The sequence below is a fragment of the Tasmannia lanceolata genome, unplaced genomic scaffold, assembly GCF_043159265.1.
Source record: "Tasmannia lanceolata isolate RefF3 unplaced genomic scaffold, GAP_Taslan_0.1 ptg000003l, whole genome shotgun sequence".
Lineage (NCBI taxonomy): Eukaryota > Viridiplantae > Streptophyta > Magnoliopsida > Canellales > Winteraceae > Tasmannia > Tasmannia lanceolata.
The window spans coordinates 52446100-52460561 of NW_027518680.1; the positions used below are offsets into that span (position 1 = coordinate 52446100).

Genomic DNA, 14462 nt, shown 5'->3' on the forward strand with positions numbered 1-14462 from the left:
AAATTGTGGTGTTTTGTATATTAATTTTCTTGTAAATACTTAATCAAATCAGTTAGGGTTTTCCATGAAATTAGAATTCTAGGAGAACTTTCACTTAGAATGAATCCAGACAAATTAATAAATCAAGATACACATCTAGGATTCACATTGAAATTAGATTCTAGGATGCATGTCACTTAGTTCGCACATTAACATAGAGTTGAATGAGCCATTTAAAATAAATTTAAAAGAGTTAGCTTTTGGAATCGAAGACCGATTATCGGACAAGAATGGTGCATGTGGTGGATAACTCCCCATACCTTCCATTCTCGTAACCAGGTAGCGAGTCTAGATTTCTGGTTAATTATGGGTCCTAGATCCCACATCTAGGTGGCGACTCTGTCAGTCTCTTTCGTGTGGAATTCGGATTGCCTTAGTGATCCCAAGTCCACAGGAAAGACGAATTCAAATCAATATTAAAATGCACACGCCAATCGCGTGGGAACGAGAGACCAAAGGAGAGCGCGCGGCGGCTCGCGCCCCACGCCCCTCTCGCGGGATCATGTCCCACAGTCTGGCGACTCTGCTGGGGACCACCTAACTTCATTACAATTCCAAAGGATAACTCATTTGAATCTATTTTAACTGGCTCATGAAAACTCTATCTCTTTTATGCTTGTTAGATTAGTTTGTATGCTTTATTTTCTCATCATATATATTCAAACTTAATCTAACAAAACCTGAAGGCATCATAGATTGCGCGAACTTATTGCACACACTTACATCACTTTCATCTAAACCCCTGCATCTCACATGCACACACGTCCTATTTTAGGAACCCGGAGTGTTATCTAGCATGGTTGACTGGGATTTCATCACCTGGTGCCTCTGTGCTAGAGAAGCATTCCACCCTTAGCCTAGTACCTTTATGGTACGTAAACGGATCTCTTGTTCACGTACTGATACGCCGGACACTGGTACAGTATATCGAACATGGATTCGCGCTAAGGGGACTCTTGGCCTTACCCCTAGATTAACCCACACATGCATGCAGTATACGAACACATGTGCACCACATGTGTGAGCCTAGTTTAGGATATCTTACCCATTTGTGTCTAGATTAGGCCGTAGTCCATCTTCCAATGGCTACGATCGGTCCTAGGTACACAAACAAAGTCATGAGTCGAGATCCTCTCTTCACTCCGCTAGATTAGGATTAGGGTTGATGCCTTCAGGTAACACTGTTAAAATGTGCGAAGACTAAAAACTTTTCCTTTGGGGTTAGGATATAAATCCCATCATTTCCAAAGATCTCATAGGATTAGTCATTCATGATCTATCCGTTGAAAGCAATCTTATACTATCTCATCTAATCTCTTGATCGTGCGTCTTTCATTCTTCTGTCATACGATTCGATCGTATCTTCATGCCATCCCCTAACTGGCAGGAGCAGAATCTCACAATCTTTCGATTATGCAATCTCATGATCTGATCATGCCTGGTCCAGATGATCCAATCTTGCTTGTACCCTTGGTCTTTTCTTACTCTAAGGGCAACCTTTTTCAAGAATATTTTGCTAAGTCCTTCAGAGTTCACTATCATAATCCTTGAACTAGGGGCGTTCCCCTATGCGAATCAGTAATCATGGTCAGTACAATTGTTGAGTCCGGTCTTACATTTCAAGGTCAATGCCTAGTCCAGGCAAGATATCTTCTGCTTCTCTTTTTTATTTAGAGTTGTGAATCCTAAGAATGTTCAGGATAGGTCATCAGATGTAATAGCCATTTCTTTAAATAAAAATTTCAGTTCCAAAAGTTCATTGGTGTCTGTTTCTTAAGTGTGCTTCTGATCTTAAAATAAGACTCCCTCATCAAATGAGGACAAAATTGACGAAACTCCACTTGAGTCACAACGATTACTTGAACAAGAGGAGGAGCGCCAATCTCAGCCTTTCAAAGATGAAATTAAAGTGGTAAACACTGGCACTGAAACCTTGATCCAGTAAATGCCGATTGAAAATACATTACCCTCTGAAAAGTGTGAAGAATTGGTAAACCCATTTTGAGGATAAAAAGATGGTCCGGTAAGTGTTACCATTAATGCCAAGAGAAAGACCCAGATAGAAGGTTCAAGAAAGAATGAAGTGAATATCATATGCTATGCAAGGGGCATGGAGTGGAAACAACTTTCATATTACCAATCAATGACCTTGGTTCTCAAATTCATAACATGAAGCCATCAAATTCGAGATAAGAAGTTCAAGAGCAAGCATTGAAAAGTGATCATCAGATATCAAGAGTTACAAATCCATAGATGGAGGATGTCGAAGAACAAGTTTCGCTCTATGAAAGTCGAAGGCACGTATTAGAATCTTGAAAGAAGAAGATTTATTATCTCTTACCTGGAAATGCCGTCAAACTCCGTAAAAAAAAGAAAAAGAAAATAAAAAAATAAATAATCAGTACCAGAGGGACTCTAGTAAACTAGATCGACTCCCAATCTGAACATCGGAAGGCCTCCTTTGGCCGAATAAATCCCAAAATCAGAACCCAACGTCAAAAGAATACTGGTTTGCAAACCCTTCGAGCCTAAATGAAATTTTCTTGAAAACCCATCAAACTAGGGGCATTCGCCCCGAACTACGCGAGACCTGATCCCTACACTGGGGTACGTAGGCAGCTCGGTTAAACTGAGTTCGGTCGATTCAAAAAAGAAAAGCAATTCAATCAATCCAAAAAAAAAAAAAAAAGAAATTCAATCCTTTCAGAAAAAAGAGGGACAAGTTCCTAAAGAAGAGAAGTCAATTATTCCAGAAAGAAGAGAAAAAAAAAGAAAAATCAATAAACCTTCGAACAATTTATCTTCAAACTAGGGGCATTCGCCCTGAACTACACACGACCTGATTCCTACCTTGGGATATGTAGGCAACCTGTTCACAGGTTCGGTCGAAATCTTTGTTGAACCTTAAGCCATTCTTTGAAAAGCCCTATCCTACCTATAAAGTCCTTCCGATGTTCAGAACTAATGATCTAGGTCCCAAAAAAAAAAAAAAAAAAAATGATGATGAATAAAAAAAATGGAGTTTGAAGATCTGCTAGACTGAAAACCTGAAAGGGCGGTTTAGGCAAAATTTAAGATCATTCCCTGCTAAGTTGAAAACGCGAAAGGGCGGCTTAGGCAAAAGCTAAGGGGATAGCCTGCTGGATCGAAAACCTAGAAAGGTGGTTCAGGCAAAAGTTAAGGCTAGCGCGGTCCGCCATGTCAAAAACCCTGAAGAGGTGACTTGGTCACGGTAAGAGAATCGATATAAGAAGGCTACAGCCGGTATCAAGACTGAAGATCAACTGAAGTTCAAGCAAATGCAAGTGATATCCTCAAAACTGGGGGCATTGAAGCTAAGCAATCTTAGGGGTCATAATTAAATTCTTGAGGCATTACTGTTTCAAGGAAGAAGTCCAGTGTTTACGATTTCAAAAAAAAAAAAAAAAAAAAAAAGAAAAAGCATTCTTCAAAAGGATAGACTTACCAAATAAAACGTTAACTAAGTCAGAAGCATTACTGTGTCTGTCAGTGTCGTTAGTCATTCTTTGTCATTCTAAGTTCACTCCTTCAGAGCTGCTCAATCCTTTGAGTAGTGCCTTTCATCTAAGTTTTCTCTTTAGAAAGAGCCAATCGTCGTTCCTATGTCCAAAATGATGCAACTGTCTCGGTGAAGGAGGCCCGGCTTCGTCAGCTCCCTTCGATTGTACCTGAAAGAGCTTGAGAATCCAGTCAAACAGCTTCATTTCAAAGATGATCAACTCAGAAGAGTTCAGAAGTAGAAACATCAGAAAGCCCAGCTTCCGTAAAAAGATCATGCCTCAAAAAGGCATCTTAAGCTTGGAAGAGCCTCAGATGCAATGATGGTCGAGCCAATTTCTCAGAAAGATGAACCGTTAAAATTCAGAATTTCCTTCCAGTTAGTTAAATACTATCCTGGTCAAGAAATGTTTATCTAAACACCTATCAAGAGGCAAGTCCCACTTTTCCATGATTATATCCAAGAGAGCCGTTGTTCTAGATTACCAATTTTAAGTGTCTTGTTCAAGGTTTCAGTTATCCAAATCCCCAAAGACAAGACCAGCAGTCTCTTTGAGAAAAATCTTGTTGAAGTTTAATAAAAGTGTTTCTAATCCATTCTTGTTAGTAATGGTTCTTCGGTTTGCCGTTTCATCATTCGTCACGGTTTGCCGTTTCATCATTCGTCAAAGTCCTAGTTTCCGATATCTTTGTCAAGCACGATCTGTAACATCCCCGATTTCATTAAGTTCAAAAAATCAAAAATTCATCAAATCCAATCCTATGTCAAATTCAAGTTCATGAAAAATCTCTAAATTCTTCATTGTTGAATTCATCAATCAAAGCTATCTTGTTTCCTTGAGCCCGTTTGTGAACGGTGCCTCATTTTCTGAGTCCATTTGTGAATGGTCTCGTGTTCTCCTTGAGCCCGTTTGTGAACGGCGCCTCATTTCTGAAGTTCATTTGTAAATGGTCTCATGTTCCCCTTCATCCCGTTTGTGAACGGTGTCTCATTTTCTGAAGTTCATTTGTAAATTGTCTCATATCCTCTTCAAGCCCGTTTGTGAACGGTGCCTCATTTTCTGAGTCCATTTGTTTATGGTCTCATGTCCTCCTTGAGCCCGGTTGTGGACGGTGCCTTATTTCTGAAAAATCAAAAATTCATCAAATCCAATCCTATGTCAAATTCAAGTTCATGAAAAAACTCTAAATTCTTCGTTGTTGAATTCATCAATCAAAGCTATCTTGTTTCTTTGAGCCTGTTTGTGAACGGTGCCTCTTTTCTCGAGTCCATTTGTAAATGGTCTCGTCTTCTCCTTGAACCCGTTTGTGAACGGTGTCTCATTTTTCTGAGTCCATTTACGGTCTCATGTCCTCCTTGAGCCCGTTTGTGGACGGTGCCTTATTTCTGAAAAATCAAAAATTCATCAAATCCAATCCTATGTCAAATTCAAGTTCATGAAAAAACTCTAAATTCTTCGTTGTTGAGTTCATCAATCAAAGCTATCTTGTTTCTTTGAGCCCGTTTGTGAACGGTGCCTCATTTCTCGAGTCCATTTGTAAATGGTCCCATCTTCTCCTTAAGCCCGTTTGTGAACGGTACTTCATTTTCTGAGTCTATTTGTGAATGGTCTCATATCCCCTTTTGAACATCATACAACTATGATGTCTCATTTCCTTGGAATCCGTACAAATACGAGATTTCATTCTCTCAGAGTTCATACAACTATGGTCTCTTATCCTCTTTGAACATCATACAACTATGATGTCTCATTCCCTTGGAATCCGTACAAATACGGTATTTCATTCTCTTCGATTCCATACAACTATGGTCTCCTATCCCCTTTGAACATCATACAACTATGATGTCTCATTCCCTTGGAATTCGTACAAATACGGTATTTCATTCTCTCCGAGTCCATACAACTATGGTCTCATTTCCTTGGAATCCGTACAAATACGGTATTTCATTCTCTCCGAGTCCATACAACTATGGTCTCTTATCCTCTTTGAACATCATACAACTATGATGTCTCATTCCCTTAGAATCCGTACAAATACGGTATTTCATTCTCTCCGAGTCCATACAACTATGGTCTCTTATCCCCTTTGACCATCACACAAATGTGATGTCTCATTTCCTTGGAATCCGTACAAATACGGTATTTCATTCTCTCCGAGTCCATACGACTATGGTCTCTTATCCCCTTTGAATATCATACAACTATGATGTCTCATTCCCTTGGAATTCGTACAAATACGGTATTTCATTCTCTCCGAGTCCATACAACTATGGTCTCATTTCCTTGGAATCCGTACAAATACGAGATTTCATTCTCTCCGAGTTCATACAACTATGGTCTCTTATCCTCTTTGAACATCATACAACTATGATGTCTCATTCCCTTGGAATCCGTACAAATACGGTATTTCATTCTCTTCGATTCCATACAACTATGGTCTCCTATCCCCTTTGAACATCATACAACTATGATGTCTCATTCCCTTGGAATTCGTACAAATACGGTATTTCATTCTCTCCGAGTCCATACAACTATGGTCTCATTTCCTTGGAATCCGTACAAATACGGTATTTCATTCTCTCCGAGTCCATACAACTATGGTCTCTTATCCTCTTTGAACATCATGCAACTATGATGTCTCATTCCCTTGGAATCCGTAGAAATACGGTATTTCATTCTCTCCGAGTCCATACGACTATGGTCTCCTATCCCCTTTGAACATCATACAACTATGATGTCTCATTCCCTTAGAATCCGTACAAATACGGTATTTCATTCTCTCCGAGTCCATACAACTATGGTCTCTTATCCCCTTTGACCATCACACAAATGTGATGTCTCATTTCCTTGGAATCCGTACAAATACGGTATTTCATTCTCTCCGAGTCCATACGACTATGGTCTCTTATCCCCTTTGAATATCATACAACTATGATGTCTCATTCCCTTGGAATCCGTACAAATACGGTATTTCATTCTCTTCGAGTCCATACAACTATGGTCTCTTATCCCCTTTGAACATCATACAACTATGGTGTCTCATTTCCCAAAAATAAAATTAAAAAAAAAAAAAATCATCAAATCCAATCCCCAATTCAAAAAAAAAAAAATAAAAAAAAATAAAAATCATTTCCTACGTCAAATTCAAGCTCATGAAAAATCTCTAAATTCTTCAAGCCCGTTTGAGAACGGTGCCTCTTTTCTTTGAGTCCATACAACTATGGTCTCTTATCCCCTTTGAATATCATACAACTATGATGTCTCATTCCCTTGGAATCCGTACAAATACGGTATTTCATTCTCTTCGAGTCCATACAACTATGGTCTCTTATCCCCTTTGAACATCATACAACTATGATGTCTCATTCCCTTGGAATCCGTACAAATACGGTATTTTCATTCTCTTCGAGTCCATACAACTATGGTCTCTTATCCCCTTTGAACATCATACAACTATGATGTCTCATTCCCTTGAAATCCGTACAAATACGGTATTTCATGGTCTCTTATCCTCCTTGAGCCCGCTTGTGAAAGATGTCTCATTTTCTTTAAAAAAAAAAAAAAAAAAAAAAAAAAAAAAAAAAAAAAAAAAAAAAAAAAAACCGCTTGAGAACGATCTTTGTTCTTTCTGTTCGGAATCCATTCGAAAGTGGTATCTCATTCTCTCGTTGCCCGTTTGTGAACGGCACCGCATCAGGATTTCTTATTATGTTCTAATTCTAGGATTTCATTTAGGGCCTTGCATTAGGTAGTAAATGTGTGCGTCTAAGTTCCGTTTGTGTAGAGTCTTTTGTCGATTAAAGCTACGCAAAATGGCTCTGTCATTTTGACTTTGGTATTCGATGACTACGTCATCTCTACCAAAGAGGGGCATCTGTAGACACCCCATTTTGCTCTACCTTAATCGATAAAGAAATTAGGGTTTGTTTTCCGTCGGTTTTCCAATGTCTTTCTTTCCCGCATCCGTTTGTTACCTTTCTAAATATTTTTGGTCGTTTCCGTCGTGTTTCGTATTTTCCCGCTAAATGTTGAGAAGGATTATTCAGAAAAATCTAAACCAGAGAGAATTGGGACCCGTTTGGTGGGCCCGCATTGGGTGCTTCGATTAAATTTGGATCGAGAAAGTTGGACCCATTTGGTGGGGCCGCATGATGCATTTTGATTAAATTTGGACTCGTTTGGTGGGCCCGCATTGAACATTTGTTTAAAATCGAATCAACCGAGGGCCCACATTGTGGGGCCCGCGTTGTGGGGCCTCAGTGGGGCCTCTTGTGAGGCCTCTTATGAAGAGCAATGATGGTAGCTCTCCACTAAGACAACATGATGGGCCCTCCACTAAGAGCAATAATGATGGACTCTCCACTAAGAAACATGATGGGCCCTCCACTAAGAGCAATAATGATGGACTCTCCACTAAGAAACATGATGGGCCCTCCACTAAGAGCAATAATGATGGACTCTCCACTAAGAAACATGATGGGCCCTCCACTAAGAGCAATAATGATGGACTCTCCACTAAGAAACATGATGGGCCCTCCACTAAGAGCAATAATGATGGACTCTCCACTAAGAAACATGATGGGCCCTCCACTAAGAACAATAATGATGGATTCTCCACTAAGAGGGACAACATGATGAGCTCTCCACCAACATATCTCTCTCTCTCTCTCTTTCTCTCCCTATATATATCTCCCTTCCCATCCATAAGAGGAAAAAAAAAGAAATTTATCTTCCATTATCTCTTTCTCTTCCATTATCTCTTCTAATCACTCCCTCCAATCCCTTTCCTCAATATATTCTTCCATCCCTCTCCCTAATATTCTTCTTCCATTATCTCTTCACTCCCTCAATCACTCCCTCTAAACACTCCAGAGAAAGCGAAAGACGGCGGAGCGGATCGGCGGCGGCAGGATTTTTTATATTTTTTGGATTGGGCGGAGATCTTCACCACAGGTAGGTGCATTGTTCTCAAAATATTTCTGTATTTTTCCGAATTTTTCTGATTTTTTCCGCAAATTGTGTTTTAAAAATGGAAAACTCTTCAAAAAACATCTTTTGACGAAGAAAAATTAAATTATATACCAAACAGATTCTAAAATTAATGAAATTTCGTGGGAAAATAATATGTTACTGATTCATTTTACCATGAATTTGTAAAGATTTTTGGAGTTTATTTGGTATATTATTTAATATTTTCTTTGAAACTTATCAGATTTTAGGAGACTTTTTACTAACATCAGATCATCATTAAAATTCATAAAATTTTTACAGTAGTCTTATCTTCCATATTACTTGTTTCTGTAAAATTTTCGTGTGATGTGGATCTGTTTTAATATGGGATGTAGTGTTAATTTATAATCTGGTCTGGAAATTGTAAAATCCGAAATTGGTAGTAAATAATTTCTAAAATTCATGAAAATCTCACTGCATGCTATTTTGATTCATATAGTATTTCTGTAGAAATTTCATAGAATTTAGAGTTATATTTCTACTAGTTTATGTGTTAATTGTGCAATCTGGACATTTAATGGTTTAATCAAGATTAAATGTGAATTTAATGTAAAAATATGCAAAACTCATCCTGTAAGCTACATACATTTTCATCTTGCTGCTGTAGAAATTTCAAATCATTTCGAATTTATTTGCAACAATTTCACTTGTAAAACCGCTCATATGCTTAAAATTGATAAAATCCATGGAAAATTCGAAATTAATTGAAAATCATATAAAAATTCCTAAAGAACTTTAAAATTCTGTCACATGTTCACTCCTTAATCCATTGAAACAGAAATTTTAGGATCTTTAGATTTTCCTGGAAAAATGGCCCGTGCATCCATAATCGTATCCCAATTGCAACTTGATCTTTGACAATTTGAATATTTAAGTTATAGCATGTTGTTGGCTCCGAGGTTAGTGTCCACGGAAATCCTGAGATTCTGCCAGGCAATAAGATGCTATAACCTAAGTATTAAATTGCACAAGGAAAGAGCGCACGATTCCCTCCTTTGGATGCCATTCAAGGCCGAAATTGGTGAACCCTAGAACCATTGGTAATCCTTAAATGTCTAGAAACTGAAAATCTTCGAAATCTGAAACTCATTAACCTCGAGAACTTAAATCGATTTATCTTGTGTCTTTCGGAACCATTGGATTATGGTTTCCAATCTAAGAACCATTAGAGCCCAATTTAGGAACACTGGTGTCGTGCCGTGTCCTAGGTTTTAGGGAGTCCTAGAGTTAGGAATCCAGCCTCATCACGGACGCTTGCTATGAATAGCAACCGTACCATAGGTCTAGTTACACTAGTCACCCGATCTTTCCCTAGGACAAGCCTAGTAAACTAGGATGTAGGCAAAACCTGCATTAGTCTAAGGGACAACTTGCATTCAGATAAGAATCATATAGCATCTTAGATGAAATCCTAAGATAATAAAATCCTCAACTTGAATTAAATAACTACTTTCAAAACTGTTGAAACAGTCAAATCCGTCTAAGTCGGTGTCCTAGTTGAGTTAGGCATAAGTAGCTTAGCTTAGGTGCACCGAACTACGTCGACTCTGATCCCAGTGAGGCTTGGGTACGTAGGCAGCTTGGATGTCTGATGGCATACCACCCGCGAGTCGGCACCACAACAAATTGTGGTGTTTTGTATATTAATTTTCTTGTAAATACTTAATCAAATCAGTTAGGGTTTTCCATGAAATTAGAATTCTAGGAGAACTTTCACTTAGAATGAATCCAGACAAATTAATAAATCAAGATACACATCTAGGATTCACATTGAAATTAGATTCTAGGATGCATGTCACTTAGTTCGCACATTAACATAGAGTTGAATGAGCCATTTAAAATAAATTTAAAAGAGTTAGCTTTTGGAATCGAAGACCGATTATCGGACAAGAATGGTGCATGTGGTGGATAACTCCCCATACCTTCCATTCTCGTAACCAGGTAGCGAGTCTAGATTTCTGGTTAATTATGGGTCCTAGATCCCACATCTAGGTGGCGACTCTGTCAGTCTCTTTCGTGTGGAATTCGGATTGCCTTAGTGATCCCAAGTCCACAGGAAAGACGAATTCAAATCAATATTAAAATGCACACGCCAATCGCGTGGGAACGAGAGACCAAAGGAGAGCGCGCGGCGGCTCGCGCCCCACGCCCCTCTCGCGGGATCATGTCCCACACTGCCAAACAGTCATTGGAATTGGAATCCTTTGCCGGGGGTCTAAAGAGACACTAGAGGAAATTCGGTAATACTTCATTCAAAAGAAAAGAAGAAATGAAGCAACATAGGGAACTACATAAAAGTGGAACGAACAACAACATATACAATACGATTACAAGATTTACCGAATTGAGATTTGCTAAACACCACAAACACCTCTTGGGTGAATAGATCCCATTCTTAGTGAAATAGAAGTAGGGGTTCCACCAACAATATTAACAATAGAGCTTTGGGTTGGATAACCTTGGAGTTGGAATGGCAACAAGAGGCACTGCTTGCTTAGTAACAATCCCAAACTTATCTTCAAATTCGTAGTTCGTCCCGTCCGGCCACCTCCAATCAAACGAATGGATGAGAGAAGCTAATACATAAGGGTACATTCTCTCAGCTAAAGGGAGTCCTACGCAAGTTCTTCGCCCTGATCCAAATGGTATAAAACGATAATCCGTGCCTCTAATATCACATTTTTTAAATTCTTCAGTTAAGAACCTCTCTGGTTTGAACTCTAAAGGATCTTTCCATATCATGGGGTCTCTGTGTATTACCCATGCATTGACAAAGATTTTGGAGCCCTTGGGGACTCTATATCCACCCACGACACACGTTTCGCTTGGGCTTCGGGGGACTAAGAAAGGGAGGGCAGGGTGCAAGCGGTGGGTTTCCTTCAAGACTGCATCCAAATAATGGAGTTCATGCAAATGAGACTCCTCTACTATGCTATTCTTCCCAACAACTTGTTCTAATTCTTCTTGGACTTTTCTCATTATGTGAGGATGCCCCAGCAACTCGCCCATGGACCACGCTACCATTGTTGATGTCGTATCCGTTCCGCCCACCAATAGGTCCTATTAACAAGGTTGATATAGACAATAATCAGTGCATTGTAAGTAGCAATGTTAACATCTCTAATATGGCCAGCCATGATTTTAAACCAATCGTTGCTACATAAGAGAGAAAGAGAGACTAGATTTGAGTGCTATTTGTGTAAACTGGGATCTACACTTGAATTACAACCAGAAAGAAAGTGGATTATTATGCAGAGTAACTTTGATTTGTAAAGAAATTATATGATGAAGGTGCATTATTCATCATATAATGCACCTTGATATTTGATTCGACAGCAGCGCAATTTTTAAAATGATTTTTTCGACCCTGTAGGAGAATGCGCCCCCTTGTAACATGATTAGACGTCAAAAATCATCTCCCACATTTCAGCATATATTTTCTATGCATCTCATAGTAACATACTCAAAAGAGGCTGTTTCAGGAAAAGTGAATGTGCTGATTTTTGTTGATCCACTTATTACTCGACACAAAGTTGAAATCCACCATACCCAAAAAGGAAAGTTCCTGAATTGACATTCTAAAAGAGGGGGGGGGGGAAGAGAGAGAGAGAATACCACTATCATTGCCTTCATGTTGGTTATATTGAAAGGTGTTTTCCGGTCTTCATCCTCTGTCAACTGCAAAAGCAAGTGCATGAAATCCTTGCCTTCTTTCTTCTTTTCATCACCCCCTACCGCGCTATCCATCTTCCTCCGTTGATCAATAATGGAATCAAAAACACTGTCAAGCCAAACCGACAACTTATTCATTTCTCGCACAATCCCCTGAATGTCGAACCGGGCAATAAGAGGAAAAAGATCAGAAACATTGAACTTAGTTTGAAGCACCAAAGCATCCTGCGTCCATTGACGAAACTCCTTAGCGAGAGTACGTCTCCCCTCTCCATCCAAGGTTGCACCCCACGTTGTACTAATAAGCAAGTTCAACACAATTTGAAACGTAATCTCTGATAGGTTGATGGGGGTCTTAATCTTTGAATACAGTTCCCTCACTGCCTGACGAACCTCCCTTCGCCGAAGCGGGTAGAAATTGCCTAGTGCTTTGTTGCTCATCAACTCTCGGCTACAAACCCTGCGCACGAGGCGCAAGTGGGGCCCATTGGGGGCCCACCCAATGTCGGCCCCATTATAGTTCATGGCCAATGCTGCGGCCGTCACGTCGCGGTTGGCAAAAATGGGGTCCTGGTCTCCCATCACCTCTCTGGCTAGCTTAGGGGAGCTAACCACGATGACATTCTTGTTCAAAAGACGGACATTCATGATAGGGCCATATATCTTGGCTAGTTTTTCGAATTGATGGTGGAGTTCCTCGTTGAGAAAGGGGAGGAATCCAACTAAGGGCAACCCTCGTGGGCCTGGCGGCAAAGGGAAATGTCCCTTGCTCGATTTCTTGGCCGTCCATACGTACCAAGCAATCAAGAATAATGCAATGGAAACCAATATTTTTGTTCCAGAGTTCTGGTTTCCGACCTCCGTCGGGAAGAAAGAAACATTAGATATAAGCTCCCTAGCAAGATCCAATGCTGCCATATTTGCCTTGGCTTGTGAGTTGGGTGGAGTTGAGTGCAATATGAGTTGATATAAATAGATATTGGCAAATGCAGGGCACAGAAAAAAGTATGTGTTAAACAAATTTTAAACTAAGGCCAATAAAGCAGAAGGTGACACTCAAGTGGGTACCACTCCATATTTAATTTCTAAATAATTAACAGAAAATCTTATTTAGTTGTTGTTTGGCCGGGTATTACCGAAGGCCCAAGGCCTGAAAAAATATATCAGCAGGTAGGACCTAGGCCGTACGTTTAAATTTGACTCAGGCCATACCGGTCCCATCAAAACTTGGTCTGGCCGGGTTGACCTACGGGAGCCCATAAAAACTCAAATGATCGAGATTTTATTTAGTCAAAGCCCTTTTAGGCCATCCATGTGATGGGACACAACGTAAATAGGTTGTGGCCCAAAAATCATTCCCATAGGATGATCCTAGCCCTCCGATCTACATAGGGCTAGGATCGGAGGGCTAGGATCATCTAAGGGCAACCGTCGTGGGCCTGGCGGTAAAGGAAAATGTCCCTTGCTCGATTTCTTGGCCGTCCATACGTACCAAGCAATCAAGAATAATGCAATGGAAACCAATATTTTTGCGCCAGATTTCTGGTTTCCGACCTCTGTCGGGCAAAAAGAAACATTAGATATAAGCTCCCTAGCAAGATCCAATGCTGCCATATTTTCCTTGGCTTATGGGTTGGGTGGAGTTGAGTGCAACATGAGTTGATATGCATATATAATGGCAAATGCAGGACACCGAAAAAATTATAGGGCCCATAAAGCAGAAGGTGTCACTCATGTGGGCCCCACTCCATATTTAATTTCTATATAACTAACATAAAATCTTATTTAGTTGTTGTTTGGCCGGGTATTACGGAAGGCCTGAGGCCGGTAAAAATATATCTGCGGGCAGGACCCACTAATCAGCAATGTGTGCAGACCTAGCAAAAAGCGACCCGGACCCGTGGGTCCACCCGGCCCGCCTGTAATTTTCGGGTCTGGTTACTAATTAGTGACTTGTTGAAATTTGACTCAGCTCGTACGAGTCCCATCAAAACTGGACCGGGCCGGGGGAACCTGCGGGTGCCCGTAAAATCCCAAATGATTGAGATTTTATATGGTGAAAGCCCTTATAGTCCCCTATTTTTTAGAAAGTACTGTACAGACGACATCATAAGATGATTTAAACTGTCCATGTGATAAAACAAAACGTAAATAGGTTGTGCCCCAAAAATTATTTCCATAGGATGATCCTAGCCCTCCGATCTATAGAGGTTTCCATCA

At 40.0% G+C, this 14462-nt stretch overlaps 1 pseudogene; it reads right to left on the bottom strand.

Moving 5' to 3' along the window:
• The window catches only part of LOC143869893 (flavonoid 3'-monooxygenase CYP75B137 pseudogene), a 38585-nt pseudogene extending 25425 nt beyond the window's left edge, over positions 1 to 13160 (bottom strand).
• Positions 13161 to 14462: the final 1302 nt, after the last annotated feature.